The sequence below is a fragment of the Vulpes vulpes genome, chromosome X (assembly GCF_048418805.1).
Source record: "Vulpes vulpes isolate BD-2025 chromosome X, VulVul3, whole genome shotgun sequence".
NCBI lineage: Eukaryota > Metazoa > Chordata > Mammalia > Carnivora > Canidae > Vulpes > Vulpes vulpes.
The window spans coordinates 85,010,863-85,023,658 of NC_132796.1; the positions used below are offsets into that span (position 1 = coordinate 85,010,863).

The 12,796-nt window shown below is 41.9% G+C and overlaps 2 pseudogenes; both read right to left on the reverse strand.

Annotated features, from left to right (window-relative positions):
* Positions 1-569: 569 nt before the first annotated feature.
* Positions 570-1,804, reverse strand: LOC112908439 (glutamine synthetase pseudogene; annotated as a pseudogene).
* Positions 1,805-6,991: 5,187 nt separating this feature from the next.
* On the reverse strand, positions 6,992-7,780 carry LOC112908437 (large ribosomal subunit protein uL30 pseudogene; annotated as a pseudogene).
* Positions 7,781-12,796: the final 5,016 nt, after the last annotated feature.

Sequence of the window (12,796 nt, forward strand, 5' to 3'; positions counted from 1 at the left end):
TCTCCGTGTCTCTATGAATAAATAAATAAAATCTTTAAAAATAAAAAAAACTTTTTCTGCTAAGGTGGGTCAATCCATCCTTACGCTGAGCTTGTCTTCAGGTGAGGGCCATCTCGCCCCAGGTAAGGGAAGCCCTGCACCAGGAGGACAGGAGGCATATTCCCGCTTGATTCTCTCATAAGTCTCACTTTTAATAGAAAGTTGGTTATAACCTTATACGAAGTGGAACTTCCCACCAGGAGGGGAAATCCTAACCTAACCCCAGAGTAAGTAACCCTCCCCCGCTCAACACTCAGCTACCTCAAAGAAAGAGCCCTCCCCCTCCCTTCACAAACACTATTCTGTGTTCGGATAGCTACCCCTATTGGACAAACACACCTGATTAAATGGGAACAGTGGTTATGTCTCCCCACCTCCTCTCTACTAATGTACTAGACAGCTTCAGTGACAGGGGAAAAAGGGGGGGGCGTGTAAAAAGATTAAGAATGTAACCCCTCTATCCTGGCCAAAGAAAGCAAGAGATATTAACTGGGCATAGGCATAAAAAAAGACCTTGACATTCTGCCCTTTGAGTTATAGCTATTAGGACAGTCAAGAGAGGGGCAAACACGGAGGCAGGATGGAGAATTAGGAGGGGTTCGATGGCTGCAAGTCTAGTCCACTTAGTTTTTGTACTGGAAGGGTTCATCGCCAGTTTCGTTGAGAAGACATGTGCGGATGAGGGCTTCTGTCACTGAAAAGGGGTTGCAGTTGGCAGAGGGGCGACGGTCTTCAAAGTAACCCTTCTTCTCCTGGCAGACAGTCCAGGGAATGTAGGTGCTAGCATCATGGTTGGCCATGCTGGCGGAAAAGTCATTGATGTTGGATGTCTCATGGAATCCAGTTAGGCGCTGGGCATTATCCAAGCTTCCCTTGGGATCGCAGCTCGGATGTGGTACTGGTGCCGCTTGCTCAGTTTCTCAATGGACTCCTCAATGTACTTTAGACCATTCTCCTCTCACATGGTCTTGGTGCTGAAGTTTGTGGCAGCCTGCACCATTCCAGTTTCCAGGAATGGGCTTAGGATCAAAGGTTGCTATCACTCTGAAGTCTTCCATACATGATGAAAGATGAAACAGGCCACCCAGAGATGATCTCCTGTGTTAATTCCTTCACAGGGTCCTAACTGGAATTCCCACTAGGCAGGCATGACCTCAGCATTTGTCCCAGCAATCTTGATCCCAGCGTACAAGCAGGTCGGTAGTGAGCCTCCACGATATCCCTGCCATAGGCTTTGTCTGCTCCCACGCCACAGTAGTTTGGACCTTGGGGCCCAGGGAAGCCACTGGAAGGCCAACCAAAAGGGTGCCCATCTGTGCCCATGACAGTATATTCCTGCTCCATTCCAAACCAAGGGTGCTGGTTGCCCACAATGTCCATTATCCGTTTACAGGTATGCCTTGAATTGGTTTCTGCCGACTTACTGTTGTATTTGAAGACTTCACAGAACACCAGCTTGTTGGAGTCCTTGCAGAAAGGGTCGCGAAACATGGCAGCAGGGACAAGATACATGTCACTGTTGGAGCCTTCAGATTTAAAGGTGCTAGAGCCATCAAAATTCCATTCAGGCAACTCTTCGACATCCATGGGCTCACTGTCCAAGGTCCAGGTCTTGCAACATAATCCTTCTCCAGTCCAGTCAATCCAAATATACATAGCTTGCACTTTCTCACCCTGAGGCAGGGACATGTACACCTGCTTGATGCCTTTGTTCAGGTGGGAACTCGCGGAGGTGGCCATGGTGGAAGTTGTTCTGGGCGGCTAGCAGGCTAGCAGGAGCAGGGCGGGCAGGCTGCGAGAGCGAGGTGTGGAGAGGAGAGGCCCGGTGTGCTGCTCAGAAGCTCCGCTCTACTCCCATTCTCAGCCTTGCCAACTTATTTATTTTATAATTAAAAGTTTATATCTCTTAATCCCCTTTATTGATTTTACCCCTCTTCCCACCCCTTCCTCTCTGGCAACCAGCAGTTTGTATTTAAGAGTCTGTTGTTTGTTTTGTTTTTTTTAGATTCCATGTATAAGTGAGATCATATGATATTTGTCTTTCTCTGATTTATTTATTTCAACTTAGTATAATACCCCCTGAGTCCATCCATGTTGTCACAAATGGTAAGATCTTATTCTTTTTTATGGCTGAGTAATATTTCACTGTGTGTGTGTGTGTGTGTGTGTTGTGTATGTGTTTTATCCATTCATGTATGGATGGACACTTGGGCTGCTTCCATATCTTGGCTATTTTTGTAAATAATACTGCAATACACATAGGGGTTAAGAGCACCTTTGCTTTAGGTATCAGGCCTATTTGTGGTAACATTTTGTGATTTACAATATTTTTCCTTGTGTAGTCTTTCATCTTATGGGACAGACACAAGCATAAGGGTAGATGAGCCTTTCCCAACAGTTGAATTAGGGCCTCCTGAAGTCAAAAAATCCTTCCAAAACTTAATAGTTCCTGTTTTCTGCTCCTGCCTGCTTTTGCTAATATATCTCCAGAGAAAGACTGTTGATCTTCAAGAAGTGCCATTTTAGGGGCACCTGGGGGGCTCAGCCCATTAGGCGTCTGCCTTTGGCTCAGGTTGTGATCCTGGGGAGCCTGCTTCTCCCTGTCCCTCTGCCCCTCCCCCACTTGTGTTTTCTCTCTCTCAAATAAATAAATAAAATCTTTAAAAAAAGTGTCATTTTGGATAATGGAACATTGGATGGGGAGAAAGGGGCAGCAGAGACCCTTTTAGCACCCCTCAGTCATACAGTATAAGTGTCTAACACTTCATATCCTCAAAAGCCACATGCACAGTGAAGAGAAAGGGAGCTTCATTGCTACCACACCATTCTTACCCTGCCTGTATATCCTAACAGTTGGGGGTACTTTATTTTTTTTTAAGATTTTATCTATTTATTTATTTATTTATTTATTTGACAGATACAGAGTGCACAAGCAGGGAGCAGCAGGCAGAGACAGAGGGCTGAGCAGGGAGCCTGACCAGGGCTTGGTCCAGGACCCCAAGATCATGACCTGAGCTGAAGGCAGACGCTTAACTAACTGAGCCATCCAGGCACCCCTTGGAAGTGCTTTAAAAACACTGCTGCCTGTGTCCCACCCCAAGAGATTCTAATTTAATTGGTCTTGTGTGCAGCCTGGGCAGCCAGATTTTTTGGAAGTACCCCCTCCCAGGTGATTTTATAGGTAGCCGGAATCCACAACTACTGTGTTACAGTGTGAAGAGTCCTTTGCTTGCTGACAAATGGCATCCTGTGAGAGGATCCCACCAGCAATCTATTGATGTAATATTAGGGTTTGATGGAGTTTTCCTCTTTCAAAAATCTTTAGAAGAAAAAAAACAGGTGAGGGCCAGAAATGATGATCAATACTCATCAAGTTGAATTCTGATACTAAACCTTCTTCTGATTGAACCTCAACAAATACTAGTAATATTAGCTTTTGTTCTTCAGCATTAGTTATTAATCTCCAGATAATACCTAAGGCTAGAGTATTGCTGTTGCCTGGGACTGAAGGGATTCCCAGTAAGTGGAATTTCAGTTTTCTTTTTTTTTTTTTAATTTTTATTTATTTATGATAGTCACAGAGAGAGAGAGGCAGAGACACAGGCAGAGGGAGAGGCAGGCTCCATGCACCAGGAGCCCGACGTGGGATTCGATCCCGGGTCTCCAGGATCACGCCCTGGGCCAAAGGCAGGCGCCAAACCGCTGCGCCACCCAGGGATCCCTCAGTTTTCAATATGAGCGTTCTGGGGAAACTGCGATGAGCAGGTCACTTTAGGTACATAAGAGAAGAGGATATAAACGATATAATTATTTGCACTCATACCCTGAGGAAAACAAATTGGGAAAATGTTCAATATGGAAGTCAGGCTTTTTGCAAAAATCTACCTCTTTTAGGGATAATTGCAGTTATTCTGTTTTATTTTGCTGGTACAGTCCTCCAAAGAAGTTCACTATAACCATTGTAACAAAAATAGCAAATGCAAAACAAAGCAACAAACTAAAGAAACCCACCAAAGCTCCATAGTCACCAAGGACTTTTTAACCTGTATTTGTGTACCTTGGAGTTTGGCTCCTGCCTAGTGATTGTCGAGAGGCACTTGGGCAGTTGGCGTGATGGATGGTGTCAGCACAGAAGTCCAATTGTGATATAAAGCCCAGAAAGAATCCATCTCATCATGGGGACGTTGTGTGGAAATAGAGAATGGATCCATAACTGGCCATCACACAAAAGCTTTTCAGTTGGAAGGTACCCATGAGTGGTAAAATGTTGGTATGTACACATCTGATGCGCCTGACTCAAATCTGTTTTCTATAGGACAAAGTTATTCTGTTATTCTTGGATGGAAAAGGTTTAGAGTTGACAGATGGATCCTACATAAACTTTGGAGGTATGCAGATTTTAGGGTACTAACAAAGGCATTTTTAGGACAAATTACTCATAAGAGTTATATGGGTTTTATGGTAGTTTGTGTGTTTTGAATACAAAGTGGCAATGTATATAGTGATTTAAAGTTGATTTGGGGGGAATCCCTGGGTAGCTCAGCGGTTTAGCGCCTGCCTTTGGCCCAGGGTGTGATCCTGGAGTCCCAGGTTCGAGTCCCACTTCGGGCTCCCTGCATGGGGCCTGCTTCTCCCTCTGCCTGTGTCTCTGCCTCTCTCTTTCTCTCTGTGTCTCTCATGAATGAATAAATAAAATCTTTTTTAAAAATTTGACTTTGGAATCAGGCAGATGGGTTCAAAATCTGGTTCTTCTTCAGACCTTGTCATGTGACCCTGGGCAAGTTATTTAACCTCCCCAATTTTCCATTTCCTTATATTTATAGTAGAGAGACTTATACCTATCGTTTTGTGTAATTCACACAACAATCCAGCAAGGGAGGTATAGTTCTCCCTAATGTCAATGGGTTTCTCCACCTTGACACTGTTGACATTTCGGGTGGCATAATGCTTTATTGTGGGAGCCTGTCCTGTGCATTGTAGGATTATGTAGCAGCATCACGGGCCTCTATCCACAACTACCCCCTCCAAATTGTGACAAAAATATCTTCAGACATTGCTAAAAGTCCCCAGGGCGGGGGGTGCTGGTGGTGGTGGTGGTGGTAGTAGGAATACATGCCTTGGTGGGAATCTACTGAGTATAAAGTGGAACAAGTGTCAGACCTGGCATAAGTAGGCATTCGTTAAGTGATATCTATTATGAGCATTAATACTATATCAAAATTAGAACTTTTATTATTGATGCTAAACCTTAAAGCTATGTCAGTATATTTAATTATATCTAAGAATAACCTCTCAGACTTCTTCTTTTAAAAAAATTTTATTTATTTATTTTGACATAGAGAGAGAGAAAGAGAGAGAGAGAGAGCAGGGGAAGGGGCAGAGGGAGAGAATCTTCAAGCAGACTCCCTGCTTAGCATGGAGCCCGACACAGGGCTTGATCTCAGGACCCTGAGATCATGATCTGAGCTGAAACCAAGAGCTGGACACTTAACCTTTGAGCCCCCCCCCCCCAGGCACTCCAGACTTAGTCTTTTAGACTGTGTAAACCAGTCTTATTATGCTAAGAGGATTATGAGAAAATATTACTTTTCTACCTCATATCTCCAGCATCTTCTAGTCCTGCAACTCTAACATGTTTTAGATTTACTGATGTGTTGTACAACCACTTAAATATCCACAAATACTACTTAAAAGTAGCTCACTTATAAGTGAATAATTGTCAGGAATGGTGACATTTGCAACTTTGAGGCATTTAAGGCACAACTCTTTCTTCCATCTAATTTGTTTTCCCTTTCCTCACATGCATGCTCTGCAGAAACCTCAACTCCTACTTCACTAATAAGTTTTGGCCATCCAGTGCAAGCTTCCTCTGCTACCAATAGCCCATCTCCCACTCTTTGTCCTATCATTCTTGTTCTTATTAAAGGAAGAAGAGTCTGGGACACCTGGGTGGCTTAGTGGTTGAGCGTCTGCTTTTGGTTCAGAGCATGATCCCAGGGTCCTGGGATCGAGTCCTGCTTTGGGCTCCCTGCAAGGAGCTTGCTTCTCCCTCTGTCTATGTCTCTGCCGCTCTCTCTTTGTCTCATGAATAAATTAAAAATATTTAAAAAATAATGAAATAAAAATAAAAGAAGAAGAGTCTCCTCGATGAGTCTTCACTCTTGTGCTACCCTGTTTCTGGAAAGACCTTGCAGTAGCATTTATGGCTTCCTCAGCCACATCTGCACTGTATTCCTCTCTGTTGCCCCCCCCCCCCATCAATCATCCAATGAGATAGGCTTCCTCCATTAGAAAAGCCCTTTGCTACTGACTTATGAAATTGCAGTCTTATTTCTTTGCTGGGACACACATGCTTCCTTCCCAGGTTTTTTTTTTTTTTTTTTTTTTTGATGTTTTGTTTTGTTTTTGTCAAATCTCTTTTGTTTGATCAGCCCTTAAATGTTTGTATTGTTCAGTGTTACTGTCTTCAGATCTCTCATCTCACACTACACCAACTTACTTTACCCTCACCTAGGGATATCTCATTTTCTCTCAAGGATTCAATTACCAACTACTTGCTATTATCCCCCAAATCTCTAACTCTGAACTAAATCTTCCTCCTGAACTTGAGATACGGTTAGCCAATTGCCTACCACATACCACCACTACGATGTCCAGTGAGCACCTTATCAATATGTTCAGGAGCACTTGGGTGGCTTAGTGGTTGAGCATCTGCCTCCGGCTCAGGAAATGACCCCGGGATCAAGTTCCACATCGGGTTCCCTGCGAAGAGCCTGCTTCTCCCTCTGCCTATGTCTCTGCCTCTCTCACTCTGTCTCTCATGAATGAATAAATAAAATCTTATAAAATAAAATAAAATAAACATGTTCAAAATGGAACTTATCATATTATATTCTCAAAACTACTTCTCATCCAGTGTATTTTTTTTTCCATTTGAAAGTAGTCATCATTTATTAACTGACCAGATTACAAAAATAATCATGGTAGATACCTTAGTTCATCCTTCTAATAAGCCTATTGATCTGGTCTTCCCTGTTGCCAGCATCTCCACCTTCTACAAAATGGGTGGTCTTTTTCTTCATTCTGCTGGTGGAGAAGATAATTTGAAGGGCCATAAAAAGTTGTTGGCTTCTTTGAAATGTTTTCCAATAGTATAGATCTCGTGAATCAGATCCTCCATGCAGATGATGCCATATTTACCAAGAAACCGAGCAATCAATGTGTTATCTGTCAGGGCTATTCGCTTCTTGTTGATCTTGCCATAACCACGCTTGTAGATCAATTCATTCACTGACTTCAGGTTTGGGTACCCCCATGCTATATATGGTTCCACAATTCTTAGCATGTTAACTGAAGCCTTGTTGAGCTTAACAAAGGTGCCATTGAAGATCTGGCGAAGGCAAAGAAGCTGCAACACCTTTGGAACCTTTGGGCTCACACCACTGATACCTCTGATCCTGATGACAAATGCCAACTTGGGTTCTGCAGGCACGTAGAAGTTGCCGGCTTTTCTCGCCATCCTCGCCATGCGAATCTCAGTTCTGTACATCTGCCTGTATTCCTTGTGGTAATGCTTAGCCTTTTCATAGATAAGCTTCCTCCTTGCCTTTCAAAGCATCTTTTGGGCAAACTTTTTTCTCAGACGCTTGATCTTCAACTCCACGAAGTTCCTTCACTTTTTCTTAAGGGTTTCCGGCACAGCAGGAACCTTCTTCTTCTTCTCTTCTGCACCCTCCATGGTTCCAGGAAAAAGAGGAAGTTCCTGTGTATTTTATATCAGCATCCATCCACTCAGTTGTCCTGGCCAAAAATATTGGCGTCATTCTTGGTTCTTCTCTTTCCCCAAGTCTCCCACACCAACTAGTCAGCAAGAACTGTCAGTGCTACTTTCGACATATTTATTGAGTCCACCCACTCCTCTCCGTTCCTATTAACACCATCATCTCTCTCTTAAACTGCCCAAATAGCCTCATTATTGGTCAACCTGACCTTAATCTTGCCCCAGTGTACATGCAGTCAGAGAGATCTTTTTTTTTTTTTTTTCTTCAGAGGGATCTTTCTGAAGCAAAATTGATTGTATCATTCTCCTGCTAAAACCCTTCTGCAGTTTCCCAATACCAATCTGGATTAAATTCAAAGTCTTTGATGCGGCTCTATAACATTCTTGCAGCTCTATAACATTCTTCATCAGCTGACCCCTGCTGACCTCTTCAACAATCTCTCTACAAAATCTCTATTTCTTTCAGTTGTGTGGTCATACTTCCTTTTCTCTCTGGATCACCACATTGGGTATTTCCCGCTCAGGTCGCCCCTTGCCTCTCATTTAGCTAATTCCAACTCATCCTATAGGTCCTGGTTTAAATGTTACTTCCTCCAAAAAACCTTCCAGATCATTCCAATCTGGGATAGGTGGCACACCTTATGTGCTACATTAGTATCCTATGTCTCCCTATGTTGCACTTAATAGTTTGTCTTGTAATTGACAGTTTACTAGTCTTTCTTCTAGACTGTATTCTCCATGAGGGTGTTTTTAGGCCTCTGATGCTAATTATACAGGAGATGTGCAAGAAGTATTTGTGAGATGGAATTGAATTCAGTGTCACCAAGGAGCCTTACCAAATGCAAAGCTTTTATTGTCATTTTTAATCTTTCTGAATACTCAAATTATTTGATCCTTCCCTGTGTTCCTAAAATTATTCTTTTCAGCAACACATTGTCTGTAGATTCCCTTTCTACGTTTTTGACAATTTCTAGTCCTTCTTGTTTGCTGACCCCTTCTCTGTCCCTTAACTTTGGACATTTCGCCCAAGACTCTATTCTTCACACTTCTACTTTTCTTCTTCACATTCATTGTCTGGAACATAAAAGCATTAAAAAATATTTGTTTCCTTCCTTCCCTCACTCCTCAGAAACTCATTTAATCTCGTGGCTTCAAATATCTCCCAGATCCATGTTTTAATCAGAGTAATCCAATGGAATACTGGTACCTGACACTTCAAATCAACTAGAAATAAATACCGTAGCACCCAACCACCCCAATTCAGTTAGTTCTTGCAATATAATCTCTGTGTTTGCCAGTTGAAACTAAGAGTCTCCTAATCACTGGGGCTCTATACATCAGGCATCTCTAGCTCCTTCATCTACTTTATGGGATGTATGTTCTTAGCCATGACAACTTAACACCATTTCCTTTGAAATGTTGGTCATGTATTGACTCCTTTTTCTCTTTTATCCTTCCACTATTCTCTCATCTCGTCACCCTTAGGTTACTATAACAGATACTATAAAAGACATCTTCCTGGTTGACCTTCCTGACCTCAATATCACCCACTTTCAAATATGTTCTGTATACTGTTGCCAGGCTAATTACTCACACACTGCTTTCGTGGCCTGGGGCTTTTCATATAGTAGATTCGATAAATATGAGAACAGCAGTTCACTCCCCCTCAAGAACTTACAGTGACTACAAATCATCTGCTAGGTCCAAATTCCTCTCTCTGACTTTTTTTCCATCCCTCTGGCCCTAACCAACTTTTTCAGCTTTCACACAATTCTCTACTATTCTACGCATCCTCCTTTGGTGACTGGCTAAGCTTCTTGCGTTTCCCCAAACATAGCCTACTTCTTTCTGTTGTATTTGCTGGATCCCCTACCTTGACCAAGCCCACTACCTTGCCAGTGCTAAAAGCCTGATATTTTTCATATTGAATGAAAAAGTCGCTTTTTCTCTTGATAAAATTAATATAGCATGATAGAATTAATGCTTATTCTGTGCCCCCTTTGTTCCTTGTTTGTATTTAAAACATACATTACTTTCTTGCTGGCATCAACAATATGCACGTCTGGACTGTAAACTCCACGAGATCAGGGACCCTTGTTCATCCTTTAATCCCTGGTGCATCCGAACCAGTGCCTGGAATGCACATAGTATACACTGGTTAATTATTCTTGGAATTGGATTGGCCACATCTGCAAGTTCCTTATCCACCCTCTTCCCCATATCCCCACTCTTGGTTTTTATTTCTTTAATAGTCAGGCAGCTCTCTTTGAATAAAATCCAGCTGGACACACTCAGCTCTGGTGAGACTCTCCCAAGTTTCGGCAGAAGCAGCTTCTGGATGTCTGCCTAATTTCCAAGACTCATCAGGATCTGGCTCTCCAATTTATATACCCTTGCTTCTCATTTGTTTCTAAGCATGTGTCTTCCATTCCACATTATGTTAAATCTTTCAGCTCAGTCACTGTTCACACTCTTGCCCATTCCAGAAATACTCTTCCCTTATTCTGATCAAATCCTCCCCAAACTTCAGACTCAGCTTAAATCTTACTTTATCCACAATGTCATCTTTAACTGTTTGAGCCCACGTTTATCTCTCCCATGTCTGAATTCCTTTGGCAGAGATAATGTAATATCTTATGATATTCTCGAACTCCATGATGCATGTGTCTCGTTATTTTCAGCAAGAGTATTGGCTCTTCCAGGGCAGGACCATATTTTAATCTTCTTTGGTAATAGTGCTGCTGATTATTAGGTTGATAAGTCAACAGAGCTATTTTCATCCCTGTTGCTAATTTCTCCTAAGTTGAAAAAACCCTTAGAGCCCCACAGCCTACTTTTGCCTACAAAAGAGCCACAGAACTAGGTTTGTGAGAACGCCTAAAGATCAGTCACTATGACACAAAGTAACAGATTTTTAAAAATCAACTTTTTTGACAACTAAATCAGAGTTTGTTCACAGTCTAGCTGGCTGTCATGCAAGAGGTTAAGACACCTGGGAAAAGAGTGATTTAAAAATGGTTGATTTTTGTGGCCACTAGAGAAACGTGATTGAATAGGCCCCAACAAATTAATCATTATCTTTATCATTTTTTTAATTATGGGAGAAAAAGCCTAAGTTCTGAATGATGAGGTTTTTCTAGGCCTAAAATCCACATGGATGGTATTTGAACTTCCACCATAGATTTAGTCCATTCATGAATTTAAGAAGTTGTTTAAAAAAAGGCCTGACTTACTAAGCCTGCTTTGAGCCAGAGAAGTATGCTTTAGCTCCACATACAACACAAGGAAAAACTGAACAAAAGGCATAGTGTAGCTTAGGCTTTGTGTGAATTGCACTCTGTATTTTTACCATGTGCAGGGGGTGGGGGTGGGAGTGAAAATAATAGCGTTTCTCCCCTTATTTCTGTATTTTAGGTTCATTTCTTATTCTAAGGAATCAGTTTCCTCTTAGGCATTTTGATATTTTTCTCACACAATGAACTGGTTAGGCTAACTGCTTTTGAATTTTCCTACTATTTCTTTAAAACCACTATAATAAACTATGCTATTGACCATGTCAGAAGGCAGATGAGATCAGACACTTTATGGAGGTCTGGCTTGCTTCTTACAGTCACTCATTTTTATATTTTTTCTATTAATAAGGATAAAAAGTTACATTCTTTCTTTGGTCTCTGTTTTGTCTTTTCCAGCTGCCACAGAATGTGAACTATTCTATCATCAAAGTTCCTCTGAAAGCCTTTAACCCTTACCAGTCGCTGGTCACTGCTCTAATGGGTCACTCTAGTCATTATTTTGTATGGACCGCCCATGACTACTTACAAAAGTATTCAATTAGAAATGTTCCCTCAGGGCAGCCCGAGTGGCTCAGCAGTGTAGCGCCACCTTTGGTCCAGGGCGGGATCCAGGAATCCTGGAGACCCGGAATCGAGTCCCACGTTGGGCTCCCTGCATGGAGCCTGCTTCTCCCTCTGCCTCTCTCTCTCTCTCTCTCTCTCTCTCTTTCTCTCTCTGTATCTCTAATAAACAAATAAAATCTTTAAAAAAAACTATTAAAAAGAAAAAGAAATGTTCCCTCAATTTAACAAAGCTTTCTGTTTTTTTTTTAAAGCACTTAGAAATAATGTCCATGCAGAAACTTGAATATGAATGTTCATAGTGGCATTATGCATAATAGTCAAGAAATGGAAACAACCCAAGTGTCCATCGACTGATGAATGGATAAACATGTTACATAGCCACACAATGCAACAGTACTTGGCACTGAAAAGAATGAGGTACTGACAGATGTATCTACTGTATAGATGTACCTGGAAAACACTAAGCGACAGAAGCCTGACAACACATTATTGTGGGGCACCTGGGTAGCTCAGTGGTTGAGCGTCTGCCTTGGTTGTGATCCTGGGGTCTTGGGATCAAGTCCCACGTCAGGCTCCCCACAGGGAGCCTGGTTTTCCCTCTCCCTATGTCTCTGCCTCTGTCTCTGTGTATCTCATGAATAAATAAATAAGATCCGAAAAAAAAAAAAGAACACATTATTGTATGATCCCATTTATATGAAATGTCTGGGATAGGCAAATCTATATATAGAGAAAGTAGATGTTTGCCAGGGCCAGGGGGAAGGGGTGAATAAAGGGTGATACTAATAGGTATGGGTATTCTTTTGGGGTGATGAAAATACTCAAATTAGATTGTGATGGTGGTTGCACAACTCTGTGAATATACTAAGAAACTTAGAATTGTATATTTTAAATGGGTGAATTTGAATGGTATGTGAATTATGTCTCAATCTAAGAAAAACTTAGAAACCCCACTTGAGAACAAGACTAGATCCCGATTTCAAATACTGGTTTTGCATCAGAAACTCCGGAGGTAGAGAATCTGAAACCTATACTCTTTTTTCTTTTCTTTTCTTCTTTCTTTCTTTTTCTCTCTCTCCCTCTCTTTCTTTCTTTCTTGGGAGAGAGACAGAGGAGGAGG